This window comes from Falco cherrug, chromosome 6, assembly GCF_023634085.1.
Source record: "Falco cherrug isolate bFalChe1 chromosome 6, bFalChe1.pri, whole genome shotgun sequence".
Lineage (NCBI taxonomy): Eukaryota > Metazoa > Chordata > Aves > Falconiformes > Falconidae > Falco > Falco cherrug.
Window position 1 is genome coordinate 56,788,810 of NC_073702.1, and position 17,511 is coordinate 56,806,320.

At 37.5% G+C, this 17,511-nt stretch overlaps 1 protein-coding gene across 6 annotated transcripts in view; it reads left to right on the plus strand.

The window, feature by feature from the left end:
* The window catches only part of PTPRK (protein tyrosine phosphatase receptor type K), a 412,555-nt gene that overhangs the window by 141,155 nt on the left and 253,889 nt on the right, over window positions 1-17,511 (plus strand). The window lies entirely within an intron of this gene.

The following is a 17,511-nucleotide window of genomic DNA, read 5'->3' on the forward strand; positions in this document are numbered from 1 at the left end:
CTCTTTATTAATGGTTTTCCCGAATAGTGATATTGTAGGAAGGTTTTGTAAAGTGCCTTTTCTAAAGTTCTTTGCAATTGTCCACCATCAAAATAATGTCCATAAAAAACCAAATATCATTGCAAGCAGCTTTACTTATGTAGTGAAACTGATGTCATTTACTATAATTTTATGGTTTTCTTCGGTTTTTGTTTCCCTGTTTTTAATATTTTTATTTATAAAGGAATTGAATCTATCAGTGACACTGAAACTGGGTAAAATTTGATTTAAAATTCTGAAACTTGGTTTCATAAAGCTTGGCTTCTGAGGAGGTGTTTTATTAACCCTTTTATGTTGCTAGAAAGTAGCTTTTGGTGTGCTTAGAAAAACAGGAGCCTTCTATAGCAGTACAGTAGTAATCAAATATAGTAGTATTATATGCAGTAAATCAGGTTTCTGCTGACAGATGGCTGGGCTTGACAACGAAATTGGTGGTTGGGGCCTTATCTTAGCAACATGGCCATTTTTCACATATGTTATAGCCTTCACGTTATCTCTCTATAGACTGCACTTAAATTCATTCTTTCCCTTGCTTGGTCATCCAGCAGAATATTGAAATCACGTGTAACAGAGTTTATTTTTAAATTAAAAATAAATCTGGAGTAGGACTGGAGAACTGCTAATGGAACTTGCTGTTTTGAGTATAACGCGCACAATTGCTTCTATAAACAGGGTGGGAAATCTGCATGCTCTTCATGCACACCTGCTTGTTTGCACGAAGAGGGCTAGTATTTTTGTGGGTTTAGATGGTCCTTTGAGGTCTTAAAGTCAATATTGCTCTTCATTATTCCTTTTTTTTTTTTTAATGTCTAATGTTAGTTTTGAGTTGAGGGTTTTTTTGGCATGGAAATATTTTTTTTCATTTTTCTCATAGGAATTTTTTGCTATAGACCTCTAGCTCATGATTTTGGCTCTTTGATCTACCTATTGGTCAATGAGGCTAGCTAGCACTGGTTTTTATAACAAGATGGAAGTGGTTCTTTACTAAACTGGGAATTGGATCCTGGCCTGTACAAGCAAACTCACTGCTAAAGATCACTGTGGAGCACAACTGTTTGCATATACTTTGTTATTCAGGTCAACTTCATTGCCATTTCCTTCACTTGTAAGTGAGGGAAGAGAGTGGAGATGAGTGGGGGCTGCATAGCATGGGTTAAATTATAAGGAAGTCTCATATGGTGACTTGGAAGTTAGCAGGATGGCCATGTTAATAGTACTAATGAAGTGCTGCACCTAGGCTAATTAGCTTCTGAACAGCATTTCTGTGTTCTGCTGTGCTCTGTTGAAGCTTTATTGCTTCCTGTTCAAAACTAGCACAGTGTTTTTGCATGTTGCTGTAATATATATTTATATATACAGTAATAAGTATATAAAGAGTTTATGCGTTTTTGGATGGACATAACATTTCCCTTTACTTCCAGGATTACTATTTTTTTAATCCATTTACTTGCCTTTCTTTAACTGTGTTCTGTTGAATGATTATTTTTTTTTTAAATTTCCTCTCTCTGTTTTTAAAAAATACTTGTTTTATGACAAAACATAGTACAGTTTATTACAGTAGCTTTGCTGGATCAAGCTGAATTTTTGTTTAGCTTCGTATCCTGTCTCTCATGGCAGATGACAGTGGAAGCTTGTGGAAGAGTTCACAAACAGGACAAACTCATGGTCATACCTTCCCCAGAATATGCTTCCAGCCTTAAGCCTATTCGTGGTTCAAAATCTTTGAACTTCAGAACCACTGTGGTGCCTTTCTATATTCCTGGTAGTCCATGGATTTTTTGTGGTGGTGGGTTTTTTTTTCCTTCTTTTTTTTCTTTGTTTGGGGGTTTTGTTGGTTTTTTTTTTGTTTTGGTTTTTTTTTTTTTTTTTTTGTGGGGGTGGGGAATGATTTAAACTTCTAGTGTCTACAGTATATATGACTTGAAATTCTAATGTCAGTTCAATGTTAGGACCATTCCTGTGGGTTTCTCCAAGCATAGGGCCTGCAATTCTTCAATTGTCATATTTTGCACTTGGGGAGTTTTGGCAGCCCTGTAATGATACAATCTGTCTTTTCTCTCCTGCCAGCAAGGCATCTGCATCTTCTATTCTGCTTGTTTTAACATGTGGATGAACTGTTGAGCAATAGGGTTTCATTAGAGAATCCCTTGTGATCAAGGTTATGATTTGATTTTGATCCTTGTTAATTCTGGAATCTTTTTTTTATCACTGTGTTGGAAATATTGCCAGGTTTGACCTGCTTTAAGTTTGCTTCAAAGGAAAAAATATTTGGGACTTGTGTTTAAACTTTGTAACTGGCTGGGAGTTTTGTGTCTCTGTTGTCTGTGTTGGTTACTATTATAACTCATCAATTTATTTTGATGAGTTACAGGATGCTTATTCCTGTCTAGATGCATTGTTTTGTCTAATGCTTCTTTTCATTTCCCTGTTCTTTCCTGCTTTGCACAGTAGGAGTTATCCAACTGCTGAAGGCTGTCTCTTCCTTTCTGGCTCTGTCACTTCCCTTGCTACCTATGTCATCCTTTTTGAATTTGGGGTTTGGGCTTGTGTGAAGTTTTTTGTTTGTTTGTTTTTGAACACTGTGTCGCAAAAGTCCCTTATATCCTATTTTTTGTGTTTCCCTCCAGCAATTTTTTTTTTGCTCCCACAGGGTCACATCCTTGCTTAATCAAGCATGCGGTCCACTTTGCAATGTGCACCATGGGCTTTCCAGTTTTGGTTTTTTGTTACACCACTCTGTTTTTTGTAGCCTTTGAGCAGAAACTGGTAAAGAAACTCTGACTTGGAACTATAAATCTCAAACTTGTAAAAAATTAATTATTTGGTTTCTTTATGGCTCTCTGAAATGTCATTATGCAGTAACAGTGCTCTGTAGTTTAAAAAAATAGGCTGACTAGTATACAGGCTTGATAGGAGTGATGGTTACACTTTAAAGTATATCAAAGTAAGAACGGTGAACTGCACCACACAGAAGTTTTTATCAGTTCAGAAAGGCTAATGATGCATAACAATTTAAAAAACTAACAGAAGACTCTAGGAAGCCAAATAATTTTCTTGCTGAATTGTGAATCCTCATTTGGGTAATTAATCTGTTCTTTATTTTAATATTGATAATTTACAGGTTTCATAAAAGTTTGAATTGCTCAAAGATTTTGGAAGGTTATTTTCCTTTATGAAAGGTCTGAAAAATGTAATAGAAGTACTACAGGAGTATGGTAGGCTGATTGAAGAATCAATAATGGTGTGTACATATGTCGGATAAAGTACTAAATATTTCTTGAGAAATAAGAGGATTTGTTGCCTTTTTGGATATCAGATCACTTCTAAACTTGCAGACATGAGGCTGTAAACAACCTGCATGCAGAAAAGTTGGGAAAGCAGGGGATTAGGTTTGGTTTAGTCAGTTGGTAATAGCTAAGAAAGGAATGGAACAAGTTAAATGCTAGCGGAAAACACAGAAAGTATGTACAACCTGTGTGAACTTGATAGAACTGAGTTACAGGCCAACTTAAGAAGAAAAACCCATCCTCCCAACATCTCACTGCCTATTTACAAGACAAATGTCCTTGATTGTATATGGCCTGTAACCTTGAAACACTATGTAGCACCACAAAAATGCAAAGAAGCTCTTTAAAACCAGAAGGCAGTAAAATGTCTTAGGAAAAGATTGGCTAGCTTTATAATTAAAGAAAGCTAAGTTAATATTTATTCAACTGAGACAGCTTTTTTTTCTTCCCCCTTAAACTTGGAACAGTTTGTGTTTGGTAGGTAGTATAAGTCACCAAAATGCTCCTTGTATAGGTGCATCATTCTTTACCACTCCTTTTGGGAATAACTCCTTTGAGAATACTTTGTGGCTTTTAAGAACTTAAGGTGACAATTTATAACCTATTTTGTACCTAGATCATTAGTACACGATGAAAGGGCTTATACATCCATTTCTTTCTGTCTTTCTCCATCTTTCCCTCATAGTTTTCACCAGTTAAAAGCACTTTTGACTGTCTTGTTGCTTACCGGTATCACTAATGCTTGAAAATTGGAACCCTTTGGAAATATCTCCAAATAGGAATGATGTTGCTTTCTTGTCAGAAATGCTTTGTAAACCCCAAAGTGTTCTCCTGACTGTTACTTGCTAGACAGCACTTAATCAATAAAATGTATAATGAAAGAAAATCTTCTGAAGACTTAGTCAGATAAATGCTTTTTTTATAATGAACTTTCTTATTGCTTCTCTAAGACTTGTTAGTACAAACAAGACACCATCTCCATCTTTTTTTTTTTTTTTTAAACTGTTAGGATAAACATGGAAATGTGCAAGCATATCTGTCACATTTCTGTCTAATTTCTTCTGAGATGTTTGTCAATTCGCTAAGGACAAAGAAAAATTTTAAGTTCCAACAGAGTGATTAGCAGCCACATTTTAATAATTTAGTTTTGTAGATCACAAAGCACTTGCAGCTCTCAAGGGACTGCTACAAATACTGTCTTGTTCCAGTCTTCAAACTGGAAAATCATAGTGCACAGAGTCAAAGTGAGCATTGCTCAGACAGGCCCCCTCATGGCTGAGGTGCCAGCTTCCAGGTTTCCAGTCCCACCGTAAGTATTGGAGATTTCATGGAAGCTCGCTCTTGTTTCTTAGAAACAGTGCTGGTTTTGCCTGTTAGTTCTGGGCTGTGACATTGTTTCAGTAAGGTATGTCCTGCAGGTTGGCCACAATGTGTTTTTTTTCCCATCCAGTTTGTTCATTTATGCGCACAGGAAGTTCCTGAGGGATAGGGGAATGATGGTGGTGGGAGAGCAAAGAAATGTTGGTGATACAAGCTGTTGTCTTCTCCCCTGTCTGTTGTGTCTCCCCCCCCCCCCCCCCCCCCCCCTTGTTTTTTTTTCTTGCCTTTCTTTTTTTCTTAAGAACTTTTACATTGTCATATGGAGATGTATATAATATTTTTCCTAGATTGGTGGATTCAATTTTTCTTACCCTGTTTTGGAGATAATTTGTTTTGGGGTCTGCTACATTAAAAAAGGTGAAATATAATACATTAGTATCAAAATTTTTTTACAATTAGAAATAGCAGAGATTATTTTTAATCAGGTAAAAGCTGTCAACCTTGTCTAAATCAGTGACCCAAGCCATATTCCTCCGTTGCAAGCAGAGAACACTGAGAACACCATCCCAGCATTCCAGGGGCATAGAAGAAATGACTTTGGACACCTTGGATTTCACAGGCTAAGGAACCTATGGAGTCTGAGCAATCACTTAAATTGATCTATCCTTAGTACTGTGCTGAAGAAAATGATATTGCAGGACTTTGAAGCTAAATGGCTTGTATGTCTAAAAGGCAACTTTTAGCTGTAATGTAGCTCTTCAGAAATAACATGCTTTTCTAAGTTTGCTCCTTTCCTTTTCCTTTGTTTAAGTTTTCAACACTGTCTTTTCCACTGCTTTGCTTTCTGTTATATTACAGTCTGTGAACAACTTTATTTTGTTCTGCTGTTTTCTGGATTTCCTTTGTTAAATGTATGATCTGAACTTAAAACTAAGGTAGAAATGTCATACTTGATGCACTGGAGTATTGTAAGGAACTGCATGGCTATACATGCAAGTGTTCAGTTTTCTTTCTTCTGAGTAATGTAGTGTCAATGAAGCTAATGAGCATTTTGACTTTATTCTCTGCAAGGTAGTCGTTATCTTCAGGGTGAGATGACAAAACTTTAGTAGGTCTGTGGCATTTCCAGAGGCAGTGAAAGGTTTGGAGTTAATGTGCTGTATGAGTCCATGTTATAAATTATCTTTAATTACCTGAGAGTCTCAGGTGGAAAAGTGACTGACTGTAAACTCATAGTTACTCTGAAATAAATATGCAAAATTTTTAGCCAGTGCTTAATTTCTGATGAAATATATGTGACTAACCTCAGTGCTTTTCTAGGAAACATTCTACTCATCAACAAGGTGGTATGCAAATTTTATTAACCTTGATTACGAAGATTGTGAAAAGCCTGTAGCATTCCCCTCCCCATCATACAGCAGGCACTGTCAGGCAGTGAAGTATAAAACACACTATTGCTAATCAGCCACCTTGGTGTGCTTAATTCACTTCCCTTTTTCAGAAACAGAAGATTGACTTAAATCACGGTGTGTAAATAGAGAAGTTCTGGATGGTTCCTTTTGTCAAGGCTTCTTTTTTTTTAGGATTTTTGTATATAGTTGGAAAGCATAATTGTTATGTAAGAACCTCAGATTTTGTCATATTTTTGTCAGCTTCTGCAAGATCCCATCCCTTTCTGAGAAAAACTGTGAATATCATGTTATCAAGGAGTTGGCAATGATACACTCTTCCACTCAGCTTGTCTTAAAATATGTTTTTATTCACGTGAAAAGTGAAATGAATGAAAGAGGGTTATGGCAGAGATCAGTGATACATGCTTGAAGAAGATGCTTAAAGGAAAACAGAAGTTGATAATACTTTATTTCATTATACAGGTTCTGAAAAGATTGAGTAATGAATTGTGCTCTGCTAGGGGTTTCCAGATTACCCCTAAGTGAAAGTAAATAAAAGGAAAAGTTTAGTAGTGCAGTATTACATCATTATCAAAAAGTTTACTAAAATCTCCGCAATTCAAAAATTGGAAACCAATTAACCTCCAAATTTGTGGCCTTGACGAGTCAGGGACTTAAAAGACCGAACTCGTCAATTCATCACTAGTAAGGTGTATTGTTAAGTAATTTCTGCTGTGAAGCATTGTATGATGTCTGGATTTTTTCCTGACACTCCGTCTCCCACCAACAATGCCTATGTTGATAAAAAGTAATACTGAGAATTATGCAGCCACTTTAACTTTCTCTTTGTCCTTTTCTGCCTTTTATTATTAGGGCAAGATGAAATGCTCTAGAAGAATTTTTTTTTGTAGTCTGTGCACACTATACTGCAATATGTTGGTTGTTTTGATGGATTTTTTGAATATTTTCTTTTTCTAATGCTAAATGGTGAACAAGCCTGAGGCTTGGAGTAAAGTCAAAAGGTTTTCTTCATCCAGAGTAATATGTAATAGGAATCCCATGTTGACTGGTGATACGACCTCCTCATAGGGAAATAAATGAATGCCTTTATAATTCTTTCTACCCTGTATGTACTTCTTTTCTTTAGTTTAGACTTTGTTTGAGGTGACATTGAAAAAACAGCTGAGATGGTTGCTCTGAAGGAAAAAATTGTCAAAATTCAAAGATGGGGGAGAAGTGTATCAATTATTTTGCATGAGTATCCCATTCTGATAATTATGCAAGGTATGTGTATTAAAACAAATAAACGAGCAAGCAAACAGACCAGTATTGTTGAATTTTCCCCTTTGACCAAAAGATATTACAAAGCATTTTACAGACGCCCTCACCCTCCTTGCCCGCTTCTGCTAGAGTGAAGTAAATTTTACCCCTATTCTGGATATTCTGAAAATTCATCTAAAGCAGAATAATCTGGCTGTAAGGTAGTAATGGGAAGTTTGCAAACTAGTAATTGCCCTGCGGGATGCAGGGTGATGGTGCAATCAGGCAGATAGTGCTCTGGGCTCAAAGCCAGGGACTGTTGCATTGTAGTCTTTGCAGACATATTTTTTTCTTCTTTGAGAGCTCTCCGAGTCAGTTGTGGAGCTCCTTCGCTATTTGCTTTAAATGTCTTTATGTGCAACTCCCAGAAGATTTAAAGAATTGGTATAGAACTTGTTGGAGTGGATTACTTCAGCAAAGTACTTTGGCTGTCTAGAAGAAACCCTCTGCAATCCTGTGAGCCAAGCTGGTTTTTTTCCTGGTGTGTGGTGGTTGGTGGGGTGGTTCTGTTTGTTTTGGTTTTGTTTGTTTCCCCCGTTGGTTTTTTGTTTGGTTGGGTTTTTTTGTATTTTTGTCGGGGTGGGAGCCCAGGGTCTTGAGTCTTTTTTGCATGTGGTCCACGAGACCTTTTCTCATACCGTTGATTTGCTGGAATGGGTTCTGTGGCTGGAAACCTTTTTGGTTTTAGGGTTTAAAGTTGCTCTCTGAGGTTTTGTTGCTGCACATAACAGGATCACTGCATCTCTGTCAGCATCAGAAACAAGCAACAGCAAATGGAAACGCAGCCAAGACAGTGGATTAGCACTTGTTCACTGCAAGGCAGAGCGAAGACATGTTTTCCACCGCAGTGGAGGGGACAGATCATGTGGGCATCCCTGCTAATGCAGAGCAGAGGAATTCATGGGGTTGTGGCAGTGTCATTTTACTGTCTTGTTACAGTATGAACATTGCATTTACTGGGGGTGGTTGTGTGTGCCAGTTTGGTCCTTTGTGTGAATTACCTGTAAAATTTCATAATGTTGATTTTTAGTCTTGAGTCAACTTTTTGGCTTGAGTAACAAGATTGACAATTACGGCACAATGTAGTCTTTGCTATGCTTGCCAGGCAATGAATGCATCTCACAGGCTGTGCACTCTTCAGTAGGTGTTGTCTTTTGGAAGAAAATAACTTGTCAATTCTCTTCTTAAAACTGTGGTGATGATGATGATGATGATGATGATGATTATTATTATTATTATTATTGTGCTGTATTCGGTGATTAAATGCTGCAAGTTTTTAGCTCTTCAAATATAAGAGACATGCATCTGTCACCTGGAAGTAATAGAGGTTTTCTGCTGTTTATGGAATGAAGTAATTTACAAGCAAGGAAAAGATACTTGTTCAATTTGAATGATTTTATGATAAGCCTTTAACAACAACAACAACAAAAAAAAAATAATCCTGTAATGCCAGCATTCCCAGTGCATTGTTGAAGTACTGGAAGAGGAATCAAGTATTAGGGATTTTGGGGGAACACTCAAGTGGTGGTGGTCTTGAGCTGTAAGACAGAACAAGCTTTATAACTCAGTGCAGATGTTGGTTTCTGTGGGGGGTGTGTGTATCATCCTGTCACTGGCTTATGGGAAAGGGGGAAGAAAGAAGCAGTGGTTGTGCCAGATTCAGAAGGAGATACCTGAAGGAGCTGCCTGCTAGAGCATTTCTAGATTGCTCTGCCAGCAACAGAAGAGAAGGAGAAAGGAACTAGTGAGTATACTGTATCATCCAGCTGCCAAACAGCAGCCAAATACCTTTTATCTGGAGCATGTATGTGGCTGCCCTTTGGGCATGCATTGTGCTAATGTCATGTAAATATGGTAGGCCTGATTGTTAGTTGACTTGGTTGGACCTGATTAGCTTCAAATTTGGGAGCTGAAGGGTTAACTTCAGAGTAGGATTTTACCTGGAAATGCAAAAAAACCCCACACTAACTTTGTGGAATGGAGACAGATAATCTTTCTTTCCTCTGACCTTTTTCTTTCTTTTTGTGAATATAAAGGCACACATGCTCATGTACACCACCTTCTCTCATGTGAGTGAACCCTTGTTTTTCACCCCCATCTTCTCTACCATGTTTAGGTGATGACTGTAAACTTTCCAGCCTTCACAAAATGAATTAACAAACAGTTGTAACCAGTCCCTTTACACGACCCCCCCCCTTTTTTTTTCTTCCTTTTGACCTGTGTTACCTTTTGTATCAAATACAGACACACAAGGGTGCACTTGTGTTGCCAATTGGTTCACTCTTTCAGAGGTTTTGTGGTTTAAAAAAAAAGAATCAATTTCAGCTAGTGATGTGCTTGAATTGCCATGTTGAACTTTTGAGTTGAACTTTGGCATTTCTCTAATTCTGGTTCTTTACAGCACAGCCACTGTGTGGTGAGTCTGAAAAGGAAGCCAAGGAGCACTGAAGTCTTCCCTTAATTTCAGACTTGCCTTCAGAAGGGCAGGGAGGGCTCGGCACTGTGGTCCTTGCTTCCATCTCCTGCTGCACCCATGGCTGCAGGCAAGAGGACTACAACGCTGGTTGTCCCCCTGCTGCCACCCCTTTTCCAGCTCTTCCCGCTGCTGCCCTTGGAAAGGGTCTAGGGAAGTCAGCGTCAGTCTTAGCTCTTCACTAGCACAAATCCCTACCCTGCTGTGTAAGTGCACACTTCCAGGGTGATATTTGGTCTTCTCCTTTGGCAGAATGAATATGTGCTGCCCTTTACACTGCACTTGTACTTGTGAAGAACACATGAACCCGAATAACATCATGTTTCTTAAAAACAAATAAAATAATAATTAATAATACTACCAACAAAATAAACCACCCACGTCCCTTTTTCCATAATGGTAAGCCAAGGGGATGACAAGTTCCTGTTAACATGCTTCCAGTGTTTTTTAATGTAAATTTTAAAAATGTGATATCAATCTGTTGTTCGGTTTTATACTGCTTTTAATGATAGAAGTGTGAGCCTACCATGCTGAACAAATTTCTCTCCGATGTGAAGTGAATTATTAAACTATTTTGTAATGTACTGCAGACTGTGGTAAGTTATCAAAATATGGTGAAGTTTTTTGGTTTTGTTTTGGTTGTGTGTTTTTTTTTTTTATACAGGTAAAAATATTAAGCAGATTGCAATGCATTTGCAAGTTACAAAGAATATTTGCTGTCATAGATCTTGAACAAGAAATGAGTTGGTTTTTGTGCAGCTGAGCATAGGAATCTGAACAAATGTGGAATTTGCTTGGTTGGCACATTTCTATTTTAACCAAAAGTGGATAACACCAAACCTGACAGTAGGTGTACATGGGATGGTGTTTGTGTGTCTGTGAGCATGTGTCTGCCTGTGCCTAGGTTTTTTGCTTCTGTTTTCATAAGGATAAAAATGAACCTTGAAGTGTCATCTTTGGTCCTGGATTTAATTATGAGATCTTAACAGCAGATATTTTAGAACAATGAAAGGGTATAGAGTTTAGCAGCACCTGTCTGGTTTTCCATTAAGAGATGGAACATCAAATATACTTCTTTCAGTAGCATTGAAATCAGTCTGAATTACATTGCTGAACTGTTGATTTATTACTAATTTGTCTGAAGTATAATGTGCAGTATAACCAATATTTTTCAAAAAAACTGTAAGTAGTTTCAGTTTTATGTTTGCCTTCATTCAGAATGCCTGGTGAAATAGAACATGGCATGCATTTCAGTACATTATTTATTTACATGTTAGATAAGTACTGCATAGTGGTTGAAATGGAAAAATATTTAAGTGGGTATTTTGTCACAACAAAACAGTTAAACCAGACACACACGCTTTCTTTGGCTGCAGCTTTACAGAACCATCAGTTAGGTTCAGTGTATTTGACTGAAGAACTGCCCTCCAAATTAGAAAGAATTTGTTCTTTTATTTTTAAAATTGTAACAGTAAAGCTTTCATTTTCAATAAATTTACTTTCTCTTTTTTCCTTTCTTTAACCCTATGTTTTTCTCTTGTCGAGGGTATTGTGTGGCAAGATAGGACTGAAAAAATTATGTGCTTCAAGATCTTGTTGACTGTGGTCAGATCTGTAATGGGGAATTCTGCTGAAATACTGTTAGTGTGTTTTATTCTGAGCATATGTGTGTGTTGCTCGTTCTCAAAAAGGGGTGGCAAGATCAGTAGTACAGGCAATAAGCTTAGTTTCTCTTTCTGAATCTGAAAATGACAGTGTAATCCAGGTACAGATATTCTTAGTAACCACATAGAGGGTTATAATTTTACTCAAAAAGTAAAGTCATAACAAAGATAGTTTTCTTCTCCAGTTTAATTAGATCCTTAATTAAATTGGTAAAACTAGCTTGTCCAGTTTTAAATCCATAGTAATTTTGCTGCGGTAAGCCTGCTGTAGTGTTAAAACTGGTTCTGCAAGTGCTGTGTACTGGCTGAGATTGCAGAGTAGTTTTCCTGCTACAGAACACCTCTGATGCAAACTCTGCAGAAACCACCTTGGTAGCTTCATTTAACAGACGGTATTTGGCTACTGCATACCAAACAACTGCACTTTCACAACAATCTTTTCTGACAGATGTGAGGAAAAAATACTTCAGGTTTGGCCAGGATGGGGGCAAAGCACAACACAAGAAAAATACATTAATTGTGTCATTTTGCAAATGCTGCCTCTTCCCCTTGGTGCTCCTTGGCTGCTTTCTCCCGGAGCAGGTTCTTGTTATGTCACTGGGGAAAAAAAAAATAAAAAAAAGATATGAAGAACTAAAAAACTGCAAGCCCCCAAACAAAGCCTAACCAAACTACGCAGCAAAAATCAAAATCTTTGCACATGAGGCTGGTGAGTTGCCTAGGGTCACTGAGGAGTGTGATGCTTCCCTGCATTCCCTTCCTGCTTCCCTACAGAAGAGGGGGAAGGGGGGATGTGAGGAGGCAGTTGGGGGACCAGGAGGCTCCATCACTTTTTAGCCCATAGGTCTGCACAGCGCAGTGCTGCCTTTGATGCTGTGACCTGCACTTTCTTAACCAGGGCTGCAGCAAAACTACGTGGGACTTTTAACTTGATGCACCCTGCAAGCCAGCCCTATTGATTAGTGGGGAAACAAATTTCCATTTAAGATCTGGGAGGTTTTTTTTAGTGGTGGCTGGGAGAAAAGCTTGCACCTGGAGTCTTTAGGCAGGTTTCCTGTCTTCATGTTCGGGAAAGGAAATTTTCTGAACCCATAATAAATGCAAAGTGTTGTAGGGCCTTTTTCTTGGAAATTTGCAGGTGGACCTGAGAGGGATAAATTGGAGAGAAGGCTCCAAATGTGAGCATCAGCAGAGCACAAGCTGCTGGAGCAGTCAACACCAAGAAGGCAAAGGCTGGGAGGATGGTGGGAAGTTGTCACTTCAGATGCGACTTTCTGGATCTTGGACATCAGTAATAGGCAACAAATCTTTCTGGAGCCATTATTTAATGGCGAGTTAAGTTGCCTCTGGAACACTGATGGTGAGAGGAGGTGAATGGACAAATATTTCTATGGAGAATTTATTTTTGGCAAAAATTATTAACTATTAGATACTTGTTTTCAGAAAATAGATGTCAAAATAAGAGCAGGATCTGCTTCCTTAGCTGTAGTCAACAGGTTCAGTGTGTTCGTTTGGCAAAAGAAGGAATTTTAATGTTTTTTTAAATAGTAACAAAAAAATCAAGTACATTTTTTTCATAAAATGGAAAACCAGTTTAGTTTTAAGTTACATAAATTGGGAAATTTAATCATTTGAGTGTTGTTTGGTAGAATAAATTTATTCCCCAGAGAGAATAGGGCCAAATACTTAATGTCTCCAAAGATCACGTAGGAGAGGGGTGCAGCTCCAAATGGAACTTGTCTGTGGAAAAGCTGTAAGCTGAAATAGTAGTGTTTTTTGGTGTTTTGTTGTTGGTTTTTTTTCCTAGCACTTCTCTGACAGTGCTAGATGAGGCTAAAGCTGAACATCTGAAAAATGATCGAAGAAAACTTACCAAGCATAGAAACTGGACTTCAGATTTTCCATTGATATCACTCATATAGTTTAAAATCAGAGTAGTATATTAAAGAAAATGAAACGGTTTTTAAGTTAAATGTGCCTTCATGTGACTGCTTCAATTTTATTAGTTCAAATACTGTAATTGTAAATGTAGTAAATTTTCATGGGGTACAAAGGAGCATTATAGCAGATCTTATTTGCTTTTCTAAATTCTTTAGTTTCATATAAATATTATGATTCAAGTTGATAAGTAATTTTTATCTGTTATTTAATGTTGAGGCTTTTACAGGTGTTTCCTCCTTTAGTTCCACAGTGATGATATTTAAGATATAATTAAAGTTTACAATTTAGAGCTGTAGGAGCTGTTTTATCTTTGCTCTAATATAGTTACAAAATAAAGTTGGCTGTGTAGAGAATAGGAGTAAAATTTGGTTGCAAAATTGGTACAGATTGCCTGCAGAACTATGCTGGAGTATTCAGGAAAGAAAGTTTTGTAGAATTTATTGTGTACAGTATCTTCAAATAAGTAATGAAGAAATGGTGCTAAATGAATCTGTAGCCTAGAAGCTGTTCTGGTATAAAATTTTTCAGGAAAGGGTTGATGTTCTTCTGACATTACCCAGGGAGAATTTTCACACACCCTATTTAAAATAAAGCTAGGATCTGTGGGTTTTGTTAGTAAATGCAGATGTGGTTATTAGTGGGCTTTAATATGTTTTAATTTACTGTTGTTTCTTATGCTAGCTAATGTACTTAAGTCTTCCTAAAACTAAGAGAATCAAAGCTTATCAAGTGGCTGCCACTGAATGCAAGTTTCCACATAGCAGTGGGAATAGTATTTCCTATTTACTTACTCTTATTGCCATGGCAGGTAACAGTAATTAAAGGCCACTTTAAAAGATGGTGTTTTAGTTTCTCTTTCAAGTTTTCTTTCCCAAGCTAATTAAAATGACAAATAGCCCCTCCCCTCCATTCTGCAATTGTGAGTTTGCTTTTATGCCTCTTCTCTTCCACAGTGCTTGGTAGTAGCTTTGTAGGCAGCATGAGACACCTCTTCTGCCACATTACAGAAGATTCATGCTTCTGGCAACTTTCTTCTACCCCATCATCATCTACTCAATATGTAAATTCATCATCCGTGTCACAGTGCTTATTATTTTAAATTTACAAATTAATCTTTGCTATTTTTCTCAAAGAAGTAATTGGTTCTTTCAGACTTGTTTCCTTTCCTGTAAATGAGCTGTTGGTATTGTGCTGGTTGTAAATTGTGCTTTCTAAGGATGATTGATATTGAGCCAATATGCCATGGCTGGTGCAGACCAAGGAAAACAGTGGTCCTGAAAACAAGTAACAATGACTTAGTTTGAACATGAATTGGTCTGTCTCTTCTGGTTAGCTGCAGCATCCCAGGACATGTATTTCCTGAAGTGAAATTGCAAACAGTTTTTCAGAACAGGTTCTTGATAACTGATTTGGGTATTTTGTGCACCATTAATCTTTGTCATGTCTTGCAGGCATGTATCCATCACAGAAATCAGCCCATTAAGAGTTTTGGTAACAGAGATGCAGTATCTACATGTGTCACTGCAGCAGCTCTGTGTTGTCAGCGTTACACAGAAAAGAGGATGAGGTCTATTAAGTAAGCAGTGTACTATGAAGTTAAAGATCATTTGTGTGTGGTGTGTTAAAAGTGATCTACTGGCACCTTCAAACCTGACCACTTAGGTGTATATAAGCCCAAGTCAGCAATAAAAACACGGCCAGAATGCAGTACAGTGACTGCTGACAGACAGTTGTAGTTGTACAGTGGAACTGTAGGCTCATGAAGTCCACTGCGCTCTGTTCAGCCTCTTGGGTGCAAATTTGTAAAGCAGTCAGCAGTTTCAGTTTGCTTAGCATCACAGTGGAGGTGGAGATACTGTCCATGCTACATGGACAGTCTCAGTCTGTCAAAGGACTCAGGTACGGATGTAATGAGCGTAATGCACAGCTGGTGAATAAAGGGATTATTCATAATGCTAAGGCAAACCTGCACAATTTTTTTTGGTAATAGACATCATGTTAACTTTGCATGCATACAATAAACAATGAGAATTCGTGAGATACTTTACTTGAAAATAACACGATGGGCCTGTTTTATATGTTCAGCTGCTGTATGGAACTGGAGTCCGAGGAACGAAGCTAATACTGCCATACGTAATGTCAGTTAGCAGTGTGAGGCTTTTTTTTGTTGTCTTCAGCGATTATTTCTCATACAAGAATTAAAGTTAAACAATATTTGTTTGTATTAGTCTACTAATGTATTTTCCTCACTTATGAACATTTGAGACAAACGTAATTCACACTTAGCAGGTATATACTTTAAACTACTATGTAGTCTGATATTCCTGTGTGCCTTTTGAACATGCAGATGTTAAAAATAGTTAGCCTTCCTGTCCAGATAGGCTGTTTCTGGGCTGCTTTCAGGAGAGGCTGACTTTGTGAGTCAGGGCCATATTGACTGACTTTTACTTGGGATGAGTTTACCCCAGCAGTGCTCTCTGTTGTGGCTTTTGTTGTTCTTGTTGAACGGCAATTTCAGGAGAAAACTGAAAAGAATCTCACAAGGCTGCAATTGTCATCTTTCATCTTAAAATCACTTCAACCAGAAATAAAAGGTCGTTACTCCCAGTATGTAGTTATAGGTAGTATACTATCATGTCATCTTACTTCAGAGTATTTTCACTTATTCAAGAGGCCAAGGCAGGAAGAATCCAAGATGATAGTGGTGCTAAACTGAGCTCATTGAAGCTGTGAAATTTTTAGTTGTTCTGCCAAAAAGGCAGCTGAACTACAGTGAAAAAGCAATTACATTTCTCAGGAGAAAACAGTCTTTTGATAGAGATGTGGTTTAATCCAGCTTCCTAAATTAATATGAAACATAACAGTAAAAAGGTTCTGCATCTGTCTGCCTAGCTACACTTGTTAGACATGTAATTTCTTCTTCTCCTTCTGATCTCTGAAGGACAGGACTGTGCTAGCAGATTCTGCATTGTGTAGATAGCCGTGAGCATATAAGTAGACTCTATTGTGATGAATCCTCTGGACTGGTTCATGTTTAGTTATTCGTAAGCACCCGCTGTTGAATAGTTCTTTATTTAGATGTTCTCATTTCAAAATACCGTATTTCTGTGGACTCTTAACTACTGGTTCTGTAAGAATGCTCTTACCTTGGATTTGTTCATGAGCAGCTGTACTGAGTAACTGCATGTAGACAAGACTGTAATCTTTCCTGGTGAGTATAAATACATATTTATTCAAGTAGCTGAAACTGTTAACAGATGGCAGATGGAAGTAAAAACATACTGTGTGCACTGCTCCTTCTTTCTGCATTTCTTCCCCCCTCCTCTATTTGGGGAAACCAGAGAGAGAATTATCATGTATTCTTGAAAAGTGGATGTAACTGCTCTGCCAATGAGCTTTCAAACATTCTGCTTCCAACAAAAGAGTTTTAATGTTCTCATGCCTTTGTGGAGTTGGAACATGTTTAACAGTTCTGAGAAAACCATCATAGCAACTTCTTGTCATCTATTTAGAGCAGAACATAGGTATTTGCAAGGCAGAATGTCAATCAGCATTTGAAGTGATTTTTTTTTGTCCATTTGAATAGAGAAGTTCTTAGTTCTGCTGATGTTATAAAGATCTTAAAACACTTAGCTTACTATGTAGAACAGTGATTTTTAAACAATTTTGAGGGTGTTACAGAATCTTAAACCACTGATTATTTTTGTAAGATGATAAGAGAAAACCTTCCTTCCTTGCAATATACCTGCTCCTTAATTACTCAGCCCAAAGGGTCATTTTTCTGTACCTTGCAGCAACTCAATGAAATCCTCTACAATTTTGGAATTTTTCATTTTTTTATTTTTGTTAATTATTATTTTTATTAAACATTTGCCCCAGTAAAAACTAGGGAAATACTTTCTGTTTTCAAGGTATATCTGAAGCCATTGGTTGTTTAGAAGTATGTCTGTCTTTTTTAAAGTTAGAGCGAGGTACAGTAACAGTAGTTAATTTTCAGCAAGTTGCATAGGGTTAGCTGTCAGAGGTGAGGTGTGGAAACCCTGTCACTTCCATGCAGTTCTTCTTTTTCGATTTTT